This window comes from Callithrix jacchus, chromosome 15 (assembly GCF_049354715.1).
Source record: "Callithrix jacchus isolate 240 chromosome 15, calJac240_pri, whole genome shotgun sequence".
Classification (NCBI taxonomy): Eukaryota; Metazoa; Chordata; class Mammalia; order Primates; family Cebidae; genus Callithrix; species Callithrix jacchus.
Genome location: NC_133516.1, coordinates 72,261,881 through 72,281,638, shown reverse-complemented (window position 1 = coordinate 72,281,638; position 19,758 = coordinate 72,261,881). Strand labels below are relative to the sequence as shown.

Below are 19,758 nucleotides of genomic sequence, written 5' to 3'. Positions count from 1 at the left end.
AATGCCTGAAGAGATTAACACAAATCTCCACCCTAAAGGACTAACAGCAAACTAGCAGTCTTCTATAAGCATATTAAATATATACCTCAGTATCTCCTGTTATATACAGCACATTCAGCTTTTAAAAAAACATTATGAAGCATGGCAAAGGCAGTAATAAAAACATAGCCCAAAGAGACAGGCAATAATCAGAGCCAGACCTACGTATGACATAAATTTTGGAACTACCAGACAGGGAATTTAAAACATAATAATATAGTAAAAACTCTAACGGAAGAGGTAGACAACATATGAGATCAGACAGGTAATTTCACAGAGAGAAATGAAAATCATAAAGAATCAAGTGGAAACCAAATTAGAAATAAAAACATAGTAATGACAAATGCCTTTGAGAGGCTTATCAGCAGACTTGAAACAGCTGAAAAAAGAATCAGTAAACTTGAAAACCAGCTAGTAGAAACTGCCCAAACTGAAATATAAAGAGGAAAGAGATTTTCCTACCTGAAGAACATATAACAGCTGTGGGAGAAGTTCAGAAGAAACATTAGAATGGCCAAGAATTTGTAAGAATAAGAAACTATGAAAACAGGATGGGCATGGTGCCTCATGCCTGTAATCCCAGCACTTAGGGAGGCTGAGAAGTAAGGATGGCTTGGGCCCAACAGACCAGCCTGGGAAGCATAGGGAGACCTCGTCCCTAAAAATAAACTAAAAAATCAACCGGGAATGGTGGCACATGCCTGTGGTTCCAGCTACTTAGGAAGCTGAGGTGGGAGGACTGCTTGGGCCCAGGAGTTTGAGGCTACAGAGAACTGTGAGTGTGCCACTGCACTCCAGCCTGGGTGACAGTGCAAGACCCTGTCTCAAAAAAAAAACAGAGAGAAGCTGAAAATGCCAAAGAAAATTAATACCCAAAAAAAAAAAAAGGAAATCTAGGCATATCATATTCAAACTGCTGAAAGCCAAAGACTCTTGAAGGCAAAGAGGGAAAATATGTTACATACAGAGGAATAAGGATAAAGATTACAATAAACTTCCCATCAGAAACTTTGTAAGACAGTGGAGTGACAACTTTAAAGTGTTGAAAAGAAAACTGCCAATCCAGTATTCTACATCTGGTGAAAATATTCTTCATGAGTAAAAAATAAAGACCTTCACCAGACAAGTAAGAAATAGAGAATTCATTGCCGGCAGACCCACCCTATAAGAAATATGAACAGAAGTCCTTCAGGCAGAAAAATATATTAAAGTAAGAAGTCTGAATCTAAAAAATGAAGGTAATGTATAACTTTTTTATTTTTCATTGCTCTAAAAGATAACTTCTTAAAGCAGTAACAATGCATTGGATATGTACCACACAGGTAAAAGTGAAATGTTTAACAACAATGACACAAGGGGAAAGAGGGAAGAACTGGGAACACACTAAAACCATACTTAAACTAAATGTGAAGTGGTAAAATACTTGAAAAACTCAGGTTATTTTAAAATGTATCAGGTAAACCAAAAGGCAACCACTAAAAACTTTTAAACAAATGTAAGTGATAAGTCAACAAAGTAAAATGGAGTTTTTAAACACACACACACACACAAAATCACAGCAAAAAAGGCAAAAAGAAAAAACCACACAGGTGCATACCTATAGTCATGGCTCCTCAGGAGGCTGAGGCAGCAGGATAATTTGAGTTCAGAAGTTTGACACCAGACTACACAACATAGCAAAATCTCTTCTCTACAAAAAACAGAAAAATTAGCAGGGCATGGTGGTACACACCTATAGTCCCAGCTACTCAGGAGGCTGAGGTAGGAGGATTGCTTGAGTTCAAGAGTTTGAGACCAGCCTGGGCAACATAATGAGACACATATCTAAAAAAATTTTAAATTCGCCAAGCATGGTGGTGTGCACTTGTAGTCCCAGCTACTGGGGAGACTGAGGTGAGAGACTCGCTTGAGCCCAGGAGGTCCAGGCTACAGTGAGCCATAATTATGCCACTGTACTCCAGCCTGGGCAACGAGAGACCCTCTCTCTAAAAAATAAAAAATCAACAAACAACAAATAGAGAACACCTAGCAAGATGGTAGGTTTTCATCTAATTACACTAATGATCACTTTAAAAGTAAGTAGTCTTCTCAGACTATTTACTGAGAAGCGGGGAGGGGCAGGCAAGCAAGACCAGGCCAGGCATAATGGCTCGCACCTGTAATCCCAGCACTTTGGGAGGCTGAGGCAGAAGGATTGCTTGAGCCCAGGAGTCCAAGACCACCCTGGGCAACATGGTAAAACCCTGTCTACAAAAACACAAAAAGTAGCTGGGCATGGTGATATGTGCCTGTAATTCCAGCTACTCAGAAGACTGGGGTGGGAGGATTGATTGAACCCAGGAGATCAAGGCTGCAGTGAGCCATGATCATGTTACTACACTTCAACCACAATGACAGAATGAGAACCTGTCTCTATAGAAAAAAAAAAAAAAGGAGGCCAGGTGCGGTGGCTCATGCCTGTAATCCCAACACTTTAGGAGGCTGAAGCAGGTGGATCATGAGGTCAAGAGATCGAGACCATCCTGGCCAACATCGTGAAAACACAAAAATACAAAAACAAAAATTAGCCAGGCATGGTGGCACGCGCCTGTAATCCCAGCTACTTGGGAGGCTGAGGCAGGAGAATCACTTGAACTTGGGAGGCAAAGGTTGCAGTAAGCCAAGATCATGCCATTGCACTCCAGCCTGGGCAACGGAGTGAAATGCCATCTTAAAAAAAAAAAAGGGAAAATCAAGCTATATTTGGTCCACAAGAAGCCTGCTAAGCAGATTGAAAGAGAAAAAAAATAAGACAACGGAGAAAAATATACGATACAAACACTAATTAATCAAAAGGAAGCTAGCGTAGCCAAATGAATTGCAGACAAAGTAGATTTCAGACAAGAAAGACTGTCAAGGATAAAGAGGAGTGATATGGTTTGGCTCTGTGTCCCCACCCAAATCTCGTCTTAAACTGTAATCCACACATGTCAAGTGAGGGACTGGTGGAAGGTGACTGGATCATGGGGGTGGTTCCCCCATGCGGTTCTTGTGATAGTGAGTTCTCATGAGATCTGATGGTTTAAAAGTATGTGGCAGTTCCCCACGCCACTCCTGTTGCCATGTAAGACTTGCCTTGCTTCCCCTTCACCTTCTGCCATGATTCTAAGTTTCCTAAGACCTTCCCAGCCATGTGGAGCTGAGAGTCAATTAAACCTTTTTTCTTTATAAATTACCTAGTCTCAGGTAGTTCTTTACAGCAGTGTGAAAATGAACTAACACAAAAAATTGGTACCAGGAATGGGATACTACTATAAAGATACATGAAGGCCGGGTACTGCGGCTCACGCCTGTAATCCCAGCACTTTGGGAGGCCGACGCGGGCAGATCATGAGGTAAAGAGGTCAAGAGATTGAGACCATCCCAGCCAACATGGTGATACCCCATCTCTAAAAAACACAAAAATTGGCTGGGTGTGGTGGTAGTGCGCCTGTAGTTCCAGCTACTCGGGAGGCTGAGGCAGAATTGCTTGAACCTGGGAGGCAGAGGTTGCAGTGAGCTGAGATCGTGCCACTGCACTTCAGCCTGGCACCTGGCAACAGAGAAAAACTCTGTCTCAAAAAAAAAAAGACACCTGAAAATGGGGAGCAACTAAGTCGTCCCCTTTGCCTTCTGCCATGATTATTCCCCTTCACCTTCTGCTATGAATATGTTTCCTGATGCCTCCCTGGCCATGTGGAACTGTGAGTCAATTAAACTTCTTTTCTTTATAAATTACCCAGTCTAATTATCCAGTCTCAGGGAATTCTTTATAGGAGTGTGAAAATGAACTTATACAAGGGGCATTATGATAATAGGGTCAATTCTCTAAGACGACTTAATAAATTTAAATGTGTATGTACCTTAAATCAAAGCTTCAGAATACAGGAGGAAAAACTGATAGATATGACAGAAAACACAGACAAATCCACAATTATAGTAGATGACTTTTAACAGTTAACCCTCAGTAATTGAAAAACCAAGTAAGCAGATTGGCCAAGCACAGTGGCTCACAACAGTAATCCCAGAACTTTGGGAGGCTCAGGCAGGCAGATTAATTGAGGCTAGATCAAGGCTGGCTTGACCAACATGGTGAAACCCTGTTTCTACCAAAAATACCCAAATTAGCCAGGCTTAGTGGCATGCACTTGTAGTCCCAGTTACTCAGGAGACTGAGGTACGAGAATCACTGGAACTTGGGAAGTCAAGGATGCACTGAGCTGAGATCATGCCACTGCATTCCAGCTTGGGTGATAGAGTGAGACTTTGTCTCACACACACGCACGCGCACACACACATGCGCACGCATGACCTCAACTGTTCAGCCCTATCACCTAATTTGACCTGGGTGACATTTGTATGGCACTCCACTGAACAACAGCTGAATATACATTCTTTTCAAGTACACACAGAACATTCACAAAGATATACGATACTCTGAGCCACAAAACAAACCTTTAAAATAAAAAAAATAAAACAAAGTATACTCTCAAACCATAATAGAAAACTAAAATCAATAAAAAAATATATTAGGAAAGTCCCTCCAAATATGTGGATATTAAACAATACACTTCTAAATAAGGCATGAGTAAAAGAGGAAGTCAAAAAGAAACTTTAAAAACATTTGCAAGTAGAGCTAGCAGGAAACAGAAAGGAAGTTTATCTACTGTAGAAATACTTGCAAAGTAAATAAAAATACAGCATTATTACAATTTATGAAATGCAGCTGAACAGTACTTAGAAGAGGAAAATTTATAGTCTTAGTTACATCTTATATTATTAAAAAAAAAAAAAAAAGACCTAGAACCAATCACCTAAGCTTCTACCTTGGCACAGTAGAAAAAGAAGAACAAATTAAAACTAAATCAAACAGAAGGAAGAAAATAATAAAAATTAAAGCAGAAATCAACAAAACTGACAAGAGAAACACAATGTAGAAAAGTCAGTGAAAGTAAAAGCTGAAAAGATTGATAAAATTGATAAACTTATAGCTAGGCTAACCAAGAAATAAACAAAGACACAAATTACCAATATTGGGAATGAAGGCAAGAGTACAAATATAATAGAGGTTAAAAGAATAATAAAAGATACTACAAACACTTTTTTGACCCTAAATTTGATAGCTTAGATAAAATAAACCAATTCCTTGAAATATGACATGAACTACAAAAAATATAAAAGGAAAGGAAAAACAGATTAACTGAATTGAAGAAACTGTATTTGTAGCTGGAAACCTCCCACGAAAGAAAACTCCAGACCTGGACGGTTTTAGTGGTTAATTCTGCCCACCATTTAAATAAGAAATAATAATTCTATCTCTTGCAAAAAAGAAAAAGGAATATTTCCCAATTCATTTTAAAGACGAACATTAATACCAAAACAAAACAGACACTACCAAAAAAAAAAAACGCTTCAGACCAGTATTTCTAATGAACATACATGCAAAAACCTTTAACAAAATATTAGCAAATCAAATACAGCATTATATAAAAAGACAATGCATCTAGGCTAAGTAGAGTTTATCCCAGGGATGCAGAGCTGGTTCACATTCAAAAATCAAGTAGTTCACCATAGCAACAAACTAAATTAAAAAACCATATATCATAACAATAAATGCCACCGGGCGCGGTGGCTCATGCCTGTCTGTAATCCAAGCACTTTGGAAGCCAAGGCAGGCAGATCACCTGAGGTCAGGAGTTCAAGACCAGCCTGACCAACATGGCGAAACCCGGTCTTAAAAAAAAAAAAGAAACGCCAGACCTGGTTTTAGAAACAGGTTTCTTTGCATTCTTAAGGCCGGGCGTGGTGGCTCACGCCTATAAGCACTTTGGAGGCCAAGGTGGGTGGATCACCAGAGGTTGATAGTTCAAGAACAATAAGTGCAGAAAAGCATTAGACTATTCCAGTATCTATTTACAATAAACACTCCTAACAAACTAAGACAGATGGGCACTCCCTTAGCCTAATAAGGATACCTAACAAAAATCTACAAAATCTAGAAAGAATAATATTATAAGTGGAAAAACACTGCCATGATTTCAGGAGTGAATGGAAATATAGGAATAATATATGAAGTATGGACTATTCTTCATCTGCCATCCACAAAGACAGGGTTTTTTTTGGGTAAAACTGGGAAAAATAATTAAATGGTTGAAACCTACAAATCCTAGGTATGTGATACATATGCAGGAATAAATTCTAACAGTGCCCAACATCAGGTGTTTCTTTTTTCTTCATTTCATTTTCAGGAACCTACAAATTAAATCCAAGATTTGCATTGGTAGTTTTTTTTTTTTTTTTGCCTTGTCTTCCCTGCCTCTCCCATCTTCTCTCACCATTCCTGAAGGGTAACTGGAAAAAAGGTGCTACTAGCTCATTCTGTCTTGATTCTAACACTGTTTGTGGTCTGCATCTTTTGACCTGAAATCCAAAACCTGGTCTAAGCAGGCAGCTGATGAAGAAGTGAATCCTTTATTTTAGCTTTCTAACTTAACTCCTGAACTAGTAAGAATAAAAGCTCTTCTCTCTCAAAATACTTCTTTCTTTGATAATAACCTGTTACCCAAAAATTAGACCCCTTTGTTATTCCAAAGAAATATCCTACTCCCTTTAGAAAAGTAAATTTAAAAGGTGGAAGAGGGAAAGGATGTGTATAAGGTTCAGTATATCTAGAAGACAATCTGAAAAGCAAAGCCAGATTACGAATCCTAGCCTATTAAGAATGCTCAGCCTGAGCAACATGGTGAAATCCTGTCTCTACAAAAAATACAAAAATTAGGTGGGGGTGGTGGTGTATTCCTGTAGTCCCAGCTACTCAGGAGGCTGAGGTGGAGGATCACGTGAGCCCAGGAGGTGGAGGTTGTTACATTGAGCTGAGATCATACCACTGCACTCCAGCCTGGGCGACAGAGCAAGATCCTGTCTCACAAAATTAAAAAAAAAAAGCTAGAACTACTTCCATATGGGTCAGGCCTTAAGTCTCATAATTAATATAGATGCGGATTTTAAATATGAACCAATAAGCAAGCAACTTAAGCAATCAACAGAAGAAAAAAAAGAGGAAAGGGGTGAGATATTCTAAGGGAAAAGTACAAATGATCTATAATTATCTCCATGTCTACAGACGTTCCCACCAACTACTCTAAATATTACTTTTTTACTCCCATGAGTAATTACTTATCTCAAAATGAAGGTAAGGAAAGTCATCCAGCTTCTCTCAGAAATCTATAATTTTCCAATGCTTTTTGAATCAAAGATATATAAATACTATCACTGAAGTATAAATCAAAGATCTACTATCAAAACAGTTAGTAACCAATAAAGAGAAGCAAAGAGGCAGCATGAAAGCTGAAACATGCTGCATTAGACAATTCAGTTAATCCTCACTGATACAGAAGTACCTCAGACAAGGGTTTAACAACTTCAGAAGGAGTTGGCATAGAAATGTCCCCAAAGAGCCTAAGTGTCTGTTACAGTAAGAGTCATGAAATATCAGGTAAAATACCCTGAAATTCTGCCTAATCTCACCCCCAATAGAAAAATATCATGCCGAGACCAGTCTGGGCAACATGGGGAGATCCTGTCTCTACAAAAAAAATTTTTAACTGGACAGGTGTGGTGGCATGCTGTTCAAAAAGGTTGAGATGTAAAGACTGTTATAGCTGGAGAGAGGTACAAGGATGCAGTGAGCCATGATCACACCACTGGACTTCAACCTAGATGACAGAGTAAGACTCTGTCTTGAATAAAAAGAAAGAAAAACATCAAGCACTTTGTAATCATGTGATACATGTCGGGGGGAAAAGCATCAGTGTCTCATAAACACTAATTTAGTATTTGGCAGCCAAAAAGGGGTCGAGGGAAGATTCTCTTTTGGGTTGGGCATGGTGACTCACTACTGTAATCCCAGCACTTGAGGCCAAGGTGGGCGGATAACTTTAGCTGGGCATACTGGCACATGCCTGTAGTTCCAGCTTCTCAGGAGGCTGAGGTGGGAGGATCCATTGAGCCCAGGATATAGAGGCTGCAGGGAGCCATTATCATATTACCTTTTTTTTTTTTTTCTTTTTTTGAGATGGAGTCTGGCTCTGTCATTAGGATGGAGTGCAGTGGTATGATCTTGGCTCACTGCAATCTCCGCCTCCTGAGTTCAAGCATTTCTCCAGTCTCAGCCTCCTGAGTAGCTGGGATTACAGGCTTGATCCACCATGCCTGGCCAATCACACTACTTAAAGCAGTGAAACCTAGCCATGGGGTTTTTCAGATTTTAAAAACATCTCCAGGCTGGGCGCAGTGGCTCACACTGTAATCCCAGAACTTTGGGAGGCCGAGGTGGGCAGATCATGAGGTCAGGAGACTGAGACCACCCTGGCCAACATGGCGAAACCCCATTTCTACTAAAAATACAAAAATTAGCGGGGCATGGTGGTGCATGCCTGTAATCCCAGCTACTCGGGAGGATGAGCCAAGAGAATTGCTTGAACCAGGGAGTTGGAGGTTATAGTGAACCGAGATCGTGCCACAGCACTCCAGCCTGGCAACAGAGAGAGACTCCATCTCAAAAAAAATCTCCAATTTATGCTTTCTCCTTCGCTGTAGGTAATTTGAAATGGTTTCAATGGTAACACATACTTTATGCTTTGCAACACTGAAAATTTATTCAACAATTCTGTTCTTGAAGCTATTACTTATTTCTTGTGCTTCTATTTTACAAGAAGCAACATTTTTCCAACCGCCTACTAAGGGAATTTGTGATTTAGCAACATCTTTTACCAACCAGTCATTGACACTCAAAACAAATCTTTCTCCTGACCTCCTTGTTTTATAAGCCATTACTAACTCAGTAATAGGACACCCAAGAGTTAAGACAAAAATAAGAAAGACATAATCAAGTTCAGTAGACATTTACTACTTTGAAGAATGCTAGCCAGGCACAGTGGCTCATGCGTATAATCTCGGAACTTTGGGAGGCTGAAGCAGGAGGATCACTTGAGCCCAGGAGTTCCAGCCTGCAATAAGCTATGAGCACACCACTGTACTCCATCCTGGGTAACAGAGCAAGATACTGCTGTTCATTCATTCATATATACGTAGTTTTGAAAAAAGAATGCTCTCTCCTCAGTCATGAAAACTGTTTTATTAAACTGCGTATGTTTACTGTAATCAGATGCAGCCAAAGAAAAAACCTTACAAAAGTATAGTAACAACAACAACAAACCAGGTAGTTACGGAGGCTTGGCTCAAAGAGATGCTGAATAAATGTTCCGTGAACCAATGAGCAAGCAAACGTGAGAATATAAACAGGACAGTATTACATTAAAGTGAGAAATATGGTCAAGTTAAACTGTCAAGTGAAGCAATAATAATTCAGAGATTTGTTTCACAGACTGTATTTTATTTAAGCAGACTTATTGTTTAAGTCATTATGTTCCTGATAGTGCTTAGAAATCTATTGCAAGAAATTAGTTTTCCAAGTACTTACAATGTACTCTTCTGAAGTTTAGCTTCATCCATTATACCAAACTATTTTGAGATCCATCTAGGTTGCTGAGTATCAACTGTTCTTTATATTGTTGAGTGGTATTCCATTGCACAAATACACCAAATTTGTTTATCCATACACTTGATGGATATGTGAGCTGTTTACAGTTTTTAGCTATTACCAATAAAGCTGCTGTGAATATCTGTGTACAAGTCTTTTTTTGTGAATATGCAGTTTCATTTCTCTTGAATAATTAGAAGTAGAATAGATGAATCATATGGCATGTTCACATTTACTTTGAAAGAAAGTGCCCAATTGTCTTCCAAAGTAGCTGTTCCATTTCACATTCCTATCGTCAGTATATGAGAGTTCCAGATGATCCAGCATTCTTGTCACATGTGACTAATCCTTCTCATTACAGCCATTCTAGGGAGTGTGTAGTGGTATTTCATTATGGTTTGAATATACATTTCCCTAACGACTTATGACTGAGCATCTTTTCATGTACTTATTTGGCATCCATTTATATTATTTGATGAACTTCATTCAGATTGTTTCACCCTTTTTTTATGGGGGGGGGTCTTTCTACTCTTGAGTTACAATTCTTTATATATTCTAGATACATATCCTCTGTCAGATACATGTTCTGCAAATATTTTCTCCCAGCCCACGGCTTGAGTTTTCATTTTCTTAAAGGTATCTTTCAAAGATTAAAAGTTTTTAATTTTTATGAAATCCAATTTAGTGATTTTTTTTTCCCCTTTACACTTCATGCTTTTTGTATTTTAAGAAATCTTTGCCCACCCCAAGGTCACTAAGATTTTCTCCTGTATTTTCTTTATGACAAAAACTTTCTGGAGTTGTATGGCTTTAGCTCTTCAAGTTAGGCCTATGATTTATTTGAAGTTAATTTTTATGTCTGGTAAGGTTACATTTTATGTGAGGTAAGGGTTGAGGTACTTTGTGTGTTTATCAATCTCCAATTGTTTTAGCACCACTTGTTGAAAAGAGTGAATATATACAGGACAAAAATAACTCCAATTCCATTCCATTTAACCCTTTCTCCTAAAATAGGTCCCCCGGCTTAGATTATATGAGCCATCATTAAAAACATTCCCTTGCACACCCTTAACTTCCTTGGCCTTCTCCTTTCCTCAAACAACTGGCAAAACTCCAATCCTGCCAATCTAACTCTGATTCCATACTTGAACCCTTACAGTTGAAAGTGACAAGAAAATACACAAATCTATGCCAACCAATGACATTTAAAATTTGTGTCCACTAACCTCAAATATGCATTTGATTCTATTCAGTAGTCTGACTACACTTCTCTAGTCTATTGACTCCCATATTCTCATGAAGGACTACTGCACACTTAACTCTCTTGAAATCCAATACTCCCTCCCCTATCTTTATTCCTCTTATGACCTGACTTCCTACATCACTGAAACATTCAGCTATTATGGCTCCCTCTTCTACCAATTGTTGGTCCTTGAGCGAATTACTTGATTTCCAAAATGGCAATAAAAATATTGCCCATTCTGTAGTCTTATCGTAAAGAATAAATGAGACAATGTATACATGGAAAGTATTTAATATAGAGACTAGCACAAAGTAAAGGAATACTAAGAGCTGCTATAACTTTTTCTTACTGCTACTACTACTATTAAACATGTAACACATCATGATCATAATGTAAATTCAACAGAGTAAGATTTAATAAGGATTAGACTAGTGCACTTATTTGTAAGTATCTCTATATTGGCCAGGTGCTGTGGCTCACACCTGTAATCCCAACACTTTGGGAGGCTGAGGTGAGCAGATTACCTGAGGTCAGGAATTTGAGACCAGTCTGGCCAACATGGTGAAACCCTATCTCTACTAAAAATACAAAAAGTTTGGCGTGATGGCTCATGCCTGTAATCCAGCTATTTGGGAGGCTGAGGCATGAGAATTGCCTGAACCCAGAAGGCAAATGTTGCAGTGAACCAAGATCACACCACTGCACTCCAGCCTGGACTAGAGGAGAGAGACTCCATCTTAAAAAAAAAAGTATCTCTACATATAAACACACATACATATATACTCCTGTATATATGTATCTGCATGTATCCACTGAAAGGGATTACATTTAATTCAAGATTGTAAATTCTATTTTTTTTTTTTTTTACTTTTTGTGCATAAAATTTTTTTTAATTTTTATTTCAGGTTCAGGAGTACACATGCAGGTTTGTTGTGAATTCTATTTCAATTAACATTTAGATTAGGTATTGTTTGAAAACTGCTAGTATTTTACCAACATGTCTGCATTTCTTTCTTAAGATACAAAATCTGTAGGAGTCTAAATCATGACAGAAAAAAAAAATGTGGAAGGATACTACTACCTCCATCAATTCATGTTCTTCCACTTACAGTGTTCAAATATGTAATGTCCTATTCTCCTCTGTCCTTTCAAACAATTCAACTAAACAAATGTTTAAGTGTCTTAAAAATGGAAGACATTGTACCATTTCAGCTGGTTCAATAAAAATTAGAAAAGAATCTTTTTTTCTCTATGCTTTCCTGAAATTGAAGAGAGATTATTTTATACAAAACACACTGATGTTAACAATATCTATTTAGGCTAGACCTAAGACATAGATGTTTAATTTCATATTCTGTCTTCCTACCACAGAGTCCCTTCTGTGAAATAACTTGCATCCAAAATACAAGCATTTGCTGCTGAGATCAGGTAAAGGCTTAATCTCTGAAAAGCACTCACAGAAGATTAAACCAGTGAATTTACCATCTGTTCAACAGTGGGGTTTCTCTGAGTTTTTCTCCCCAATCATCTCCCCAGAAATTTTCTCCCTGGAAATCTATACAACAGTTTTCCAAACAATAGTCATAATGTATTCATTCACAGGATCACTACTCAGAAGCACATAAATAAATCAGTACACAGCCAGAACCATCCAAACATGTTTTGACAGATTCAGGCCAACCAATTGCAAAGCTTCTGAATATGCATACCCCACAGGCCTATGTAGCACCAGCCTTTGGCTCCAGTGTATGTTCCTTTCTTTCCTGTAGGCTTAGTTCTAGCTTTTGAGGAAAGAAAAATAAAGCCATCAGTCGAATGGACCAACTTCCAGCAGGGTAAAAAGAAAAAGACTGTCATATAAGTCCCTTCAAACAAATATTTGCTTAGTAAAAAGGCAAGCAACTTAGTTATTAAAGACAATGTAACAAAAATTCAGTCTATTTTAATTTTTCAAAGATTGAAAGAATAAGGAAATATTCAGATATGCTACTTTAATCAAATTATAAACCATAAACAATCGGATGGCTATTACCAGGAAAACAGCTAAGTGTTGGCAATGATGTGCAGAAATTGGAATCTTTGTGCACTGCTGATAGGAATGTAAAATGGTACAGCCACTGTGGGAAACAGCATGGTGGTTCCAAAAAAATTAAAATTAGAATTATCATACAATCTAGCAATTCTACTTCTGGGTACATATCCAAAAGAATTCAAAGCAAGGCCTCAAAGAGATACCTATACACCCTCATAGCAGTACAGATGAATAGGTAAAACGCAGCCTATACATACCATGAAATGTTATTCAGCCTTAAAAAGGAAGGAAGTTGCCGAGTGCATGGTTGGTTCACGCCTGTAATCCCAGCACTTTGGGAGGCTGAGGCAAGAGGACTGCTTAAACTAAGGAGGTCAAGACCAGCCGGGGCAACAAGTGAGACCCTGTCTCCACTAAAAATAAATAAAAAAAATTAGACCAGGAGTGCTTGCACATACCTGTGGTCCCAGCTGCTTGGGAGGCTGAGACAGGAGGACTGTTTGAGCCTGGAAAGTTAAAGCTGCAGTGAGCCCTGATCATGCCACTGTACTCCAGCCTGGGCAACAGAGTGAGACCCTGTCTCAAAAAAGAAAGAAAAAGGGGCGGGGAGAGGGGATGGTGGCTCATGCCTGTAATCTCAGCACTTTGAGAGGCTGAGGTGAGTCTATCATTTAAGATCAGGAGTTTGGATCACGAGGTCAAGAGATCGAGACCATCCTGGTCAACATGGTGAAACCCCGTCTCTACTAAAAATACAAAAAATTAGCTGGGCATAGTGGCGCGTGCTTGTAATCCCAGCTACTCAGGAGGCTGAGGCAGGAGAACTGCCTGAACCCAGGAGGCAGAAGTTATGGTGAGCCAAGATCGCCCATTGCACTCCAGCCTGGGTAACAAGAGTGAAACTCCGTCTCAAAAAAAAAAAGATCAAGAGTTTGAGACCAGCCTGGCCAACATGGAGAGACACCATTTCTACTCAAAATACAAAAATTAGCTGGATGTGGTGGCAAGGGCCTGTAATCCTAGCTACGTAGGAGAACTGCTTGAACCCAGGAGGTAGAGGTTGTAGTGAGCCAAGATCATGCCACTGCACTCCAGCCTGAGTGATACAGTGAGACTCCATCTCAAAAAAAAAGGGGAGGAAATTCTGCAGTATACAACAACTTAGATAAACCTTGAGGACAGACATTATGCTAATAAAATAAGCCAATCACAAAGAGAGAAATAGTTCTGGTTTTATAAGACAAATGGAGCTATAGAGATGGATGGTCGTGATGGTTGTACATTATGAATGTATTTAATACCACTCACTGTACCCTTGAAATGGTTGAGATGGTAAATTTTATATTATGTGTTACAATTCTAAACACTGAAAAAAGTTTTTTTAAAAATCATCAACTGGCTGGCATAAAGAACACTACAGCTCAAAGCCAAATAATGCCCATTTTGTTTTTAATTTTTAACTTTCTGTTCACGTTGACTCCATTAGATGACATATTTCTGAGTAATGAGGTCATTTTGGTCTTAACATTTTATAAAATTCTGGAATAAAAATAGAAGGCTTATGGGAAGAGAGGAGATTGTTGGGTAGGAGGAGTATATTATTAACTACTCCAAGTGTCAATTAAAAACGCATCCTTAATTATTTGCCAACACACAAGAAACACGGCCAAGAAAACAGTTTCTGGGAAGCACCACAATTACTGATTTGCTCATTTATAAAGTATTTTTCTGTACCTACTCTTTGGTTAAAACTGGTGTATTGTGAGCTATAATTATGCCACTGCACTCTAGCCTAAGTAACAAAGCAAGACCTTGTTGCTCAAAAAAAAAAAAAAGAAACACCAAAAACTGTAGCATACATTACAGAATACGAACAAATATAAAAACCTAAAGTATAGGAAAAGTACCTGTAAGTGGCTACTCAGGAGGCTGAGGCAGGAGAATTGCTTGAGCCCAGGGGGTCTAAGCTGCAGTGAGCTATGACTGAGCTAAAGCATTCCAGCCTGGGCAATGGAGTGAATATGCACACCCCACCACAAAAAAAAAAAAAAATCAGTAAAATAATATCAAACTAAACAAAATAAGACAGTGGTATAAAAGTAGGTATTAGGGAATACTTACATTAGTGAGATTTGACTAGTTTAGAGAAGGCATCATCAAGAAATGATACTTGTGCTATATGATCTGAAGGAGGAGTAGATGTTAACTTGGCAAAGAAAGGAGAGACGGAAGATGGTTGTCCAGACAAAGAAACAGCAAGTGCAGAGGCCCTGTGGTGGAAGGGAGACTGGTGAAATGAAGGACCCAATTAAGGCTAGCATGGCTTGAGCAGTGAGAGAGAGAAAAAGATCATGGTTTCAAGTGAAGAGAGAGGCCTGTCTTTGTTAGGTTTTTATATGTTAAGAAGTCTTTGCCGTTATTCTAAGTATCCTAAGAGGAATAATAGAAGATATATTTAAATCTAAGCAATGCATTATCTCCTCTTTTTGTTTGTCAAAATGTACCTCAAGATCGACACATCTAAAACCTAAATCATGGTCTCCCCCTAAAAAAAACCTGTCTTCCTTCAGTATCCCTTTTGTCAGTGAAGAGCACTAAGTTACTTAAGTCAGAAATCTAAGACTCCTCTCTTCTCCACTTCATATTCTACCCATCATCAAGTTCTGTTGACTATATCTCCTAAATATTATTGAATTAATGCCTTTCTATCCTTTTTACCAACATAACTCTAAGTAAGCCACCATCACCTACCACATGGACAACTAGATTAAATCCCTAACCAATACCCCTAATCTACTTTGGTACCCCTTCAAGCCATTCTTCATATTTCAGCTGAGTGTTCTTATCAAAAAAGCAAATCTGCCGGGCATGGGAGGCTGAGGTGGGTGGATCACCTGAGGTCACAAGTCCAAGACCAGCCTGGCCAACATGGTGAAACCCCATCTCTACCCAAAATACAAAAATTAGCCTGGTATTGTAGCGCACACCTGTAATCCCAGCTACTCAGGAGGCTGAGACAGGAGAATCGCTCAAACCTGGGAGGCTGCAGAGAGCCAAGAACACGCCACCACAGTCCAGCCTAGGCAATAGAGTGAGGCTCCATCTCAAAAAGAAAGAAAAAAAAAAATCTGAGTGTCCTTCCTTGCTTAAAAACACTTTAATGACAGCCAGGTGCAGTGGCTCATACCTGTAAGCTCAGCACTTTGGGAGGCTGAGGAGCGGGGATCACAAGGTCAAGAGATCGAGACCATCCTGGCCAACATGGTGAAACTCCATCTCTATTAAAAATACAAAAAACTTAGCTGGGCATGGTGGCATGCATCTGTAGTCCCAGCTACTCGGGAGGCTGAGGCAGGAGAATCGCTTGAACCTGGGAGGCAGAGGTTGCAATGAGCCAAGATCGAGCCATTACACTCCAGCCTGGAAACAGGGTGACTCCATCTCAAAAAGAAAAAAAAAAAACACAAAAAACCTTTTAATGACTACTTATTCCTCTTAAGATACTTAGGATAACAGCAAACATTTCTTAACATGACCTATGAAAACCTAACAAGGACAGGCGTCTCTCTTCACCTCAAACCATGATCTTTTTCTCTCTCTCACTGCTCAAGCCATGCTAGTCTTAATTGGGTCCTTCATTTCACCAGTCTCCCTTCCACCACAGGGCCTCTGCACTTGCTGTTTCTTCTGTCTGGACAACTGTCTCCCATCTCTCCTTTCTTTGCCAAGTTAACATCTACTCCTCCTTCAGATCATAGCACAAGTATCATTTCTTGAGGATGTCTTCTCTAAACTGGTCAAATCTCACTAATAGAAGTATTCCCTAGTATCTACTCTTATACCGCTGTCACAGGTGCAATTTAAACACTTAACATTTCTGTCTTCTCTGTCAGACCCTAAGTTCCATGGGGAAGGGTATCACAGCAGTTTTTGCTCCATATAATCCCATTGCCTATGTGGCTCAATAAAAATGTATTGTATGAACGAAAAAATGTATGAACCATGCTTAAGAGTCAGGAAATATTATCTAGATTGCCTAAGTCAAAGTTCAGTGGCCAGCAATAACAAAACATTTACCATTAGGTCAAACTCCCATCACCATTCACTATATTTTTCTATAGCAAGATCTCTTTAGCTAAGATAATGAAGTTTACTTATGACAGGCCTTCTGGTAGCTTCCTATTTACGTGAAGAAACTGAGAGAATGTGCTCTCTTTCCGGGTCCACAAGGGGGCATAGTTTTAAGGGCAAGAACTTCCCAGGGCCATGCCCTCTCCTCCCATCTCTCTCCATCTGGGAGATTTAACAGTCTCGGTTTTAATTTTCTCAGGTGCAGGAAAGGGTCAAAAGTCAATCAATCCAGGGGAAGTTTAAAGGGGTTTAAAGGAACTCTTTTTATTGGCTGGGGGGCTTGGAGAAGGAGGGAATTCCTCCCAGTTTAAAAGTCCTTGTCCCTACACCCGGCGGATACTCCCTCTGGAGTCCCCTTCCACACTCTCTCATGGAAGCCTGTCTTTCCCTCCCAAACTCCATCTCTCAATCTCAATTCCCTTCCTCTCAGTATAAAAGCTGCTTTCCTCTCCTGGATTCCATCTTTCTGGATTCTCTCACTCAGTGTGATAGGGCTTTTCTTTCTCTGGTTTTCCCCCTCTGGGAACCCTTCTCACTCAGTGTGAGAGCGGGTTTTCTTTCTCTCATTCAGTGTGAGAGTTGGCTGTTTCTTCCTCTCTTTTCTCTTTCTCCACCTAAATAAATCACTTTTCTGCAAAAGCTTTTTGAGTCTAGTATTTACTTTACAAGTGCACCTGCCGTGGTCCCCTTTCTCATTCTTGAGAGAGTGGGAAACCAAGAACCTTGGAGAAATGTCCTCTCAGGGAAGCTAAGGGCTCCCCTGAACCCCCAAACCCCAACAAAACCATCAAAAACTCAAATTCCATTGAATAAAATAAAGCAATCTAAGAATGTCTGATTGTAGCTTTCATAACAAAACTATAATATTAGTTTTTTAAGTTTTTCTTAATACCTACACCTCATTGTCAAGTCCCAAAGCAAAGACAAATCACCCTCGGGTTTGTCTTGAAATCTGAACCTCTTACTCGGCTTATCCCAAGATAAATCACTGAAAATAAAACTCTACCAAAAACATTTAAAGAAGTTAAAGTCTCTAGACACTTAAAAAAATAAACAAAAAAAAAAACATCAGTGGAAAAAGGAGAAGAAATGAGGGCAATGTTTGGATGAAAAACCCTCTTTGATCACACAAAACAAGAAACACATCTTCCCCATGAATTCTGGCAAGGTCAATTCTCAGCCTCATTCACAAAATTCTTGGATAGCTTCCTTGGCCTAAAAACAACAACAACAAAAAACCCCACATGATTTCAGTGACTGTTCTAAAGCCTAAGTATGGATATGGTAACCTAGGGAAATTGCCCATTTTGATGGTAAGAGACAGTTCTCAGTGATGTTTCAATGATTTTTCTTAAGCCATAAAAACAGTAGCTATTATAATTCATTTTTTAAAAAGGTAAATGAATGGAAAATATAAGACCCTGTTTTAAATAGAAGCTGCAGTACCAGAAATTATGGATTTAGGAAAAGATAAACATTTCTAGAGAAATAACGAGAATTTAAGAAAACACTGGTTCTTCAGATTCCAAAATGGCCAAATTGCAAGAAACTTTAGTAATACTATACCAATGTCAATTTCCTGATTTCAATATTATACTATAGCTACATAAGATGCCACCACTGGGGGGAGCTAGGGTAAGGATTCAAGAGTGCTTTTTTACAACCTTCTGTGTATCTACAATCATTTCAAAATACAGTGTTTAAAAAATATTAGTGGGGAGTATTCAGGATAATACAACTGTAATTTTAAGTAGTGTATAGCACTTTTCTGGGCACTGTGAGTCATTCTAGTGAATTATTGAACCTAAATGGATCATGCAAACTCCTTGATATGCAGCCAGTGGTCAGAAGCATAGGTAGTGTCGAGACCCCCAAATTTGTGGCTGATGTCTTAAGTGAGGATAGTCTCGTGGAGGACTATGACGTTAACCTATAAAGTCTATGTTAACTCCCAGTAGTGTCAGAATTACATTTCAACAACTTCGAGGTAATCTACTATCAGTATTTTTTTTTTTCAAAAACACTGCCCTAGGAACTACAATTCACGTTTTCTAAGTCCCAAATTCAAAACTATGAATCAATGAATAATGCATTAAATGTCAAACAGTATTTTAAACATGTATGAGCAAAGAAAAACAACAGTTAAAAAAGAATTGGTTCTCAAAATAAAACAATGTTATACAACATCATGAATTTCTCCAACAAAGATTTGGACTTTCAAGTTTTAATTCTGGTCCAATCTTCAATGAAATTATCTAACTTTCCCCCTCAACTAGCTGATTCACTAAATTAGCAAAACATGTACATAAGGTACTTCTGTCTCTGAGTCAAGATATTCTTTTAGGGAGTCTTAAATGAAGAGTGAATGTGTTGTGCCTAACCCCTATTAACCTCATTAGGGATGGCACCACGTTCAAGAAGCTGAAGAAGAGACCCAGAGCTGGCAAACGAGACACAGGATTTTTTTTTTCTTTATTTTTTTGAGACAGAGTTTCGCTCTCGTTGCACAGGCTGGAGTGCAATGGCACGATCTTGGCTCACAGCAACCTCTGCCTCCCATGTTTAAGAGATTCTCCTGCCTTATCCTTGAGAGAGTGGCTGGGATTAAAGGCATGTGCCACCACGTCTGGCTAATTTTTTGTATTTTTAGTAGAGATGGGGTTTCTCCATGTTGGTCAGGTTGTTCTCGAACTCCCGACCTCAGGTGTTCCACCCACCTCAGCCTCCCAAAGTTCTGGGATTACAAGTGTGAGC

At 39.0% G+C, this 19,758-nt stretch overlaps 1 protein-coding gene across 31 annotated transcripts in view; it reads right to left on the bottom strand.

Moving 5' to 3' along the window:
• TMCC1 (transmembrane and coiled-coil domain family 1) overlaps positions 1–19,758 on the bottom strand; it is a 254,921-nt gene that overhangs the window by 184,045 nt on the left and 51,118 nt on the right. For 3 of the 31 annotated variants that reach the window (XM_078351746.1, XM_078351757.1, XM_078351764.1), the window contains exon 3: positions 13,332–13,449. The exons of the other annotated variants lie outside the window; for them this stretch is intronic. The gene's annotated coding sequence lies outside the window, so the exon portion shown is untranslated. The remainder of the gene's footprint in view (positions 1–13,331; positions 13,450–19,758) is intronic. 31 annotated transcript variants of the gene reach the window in all.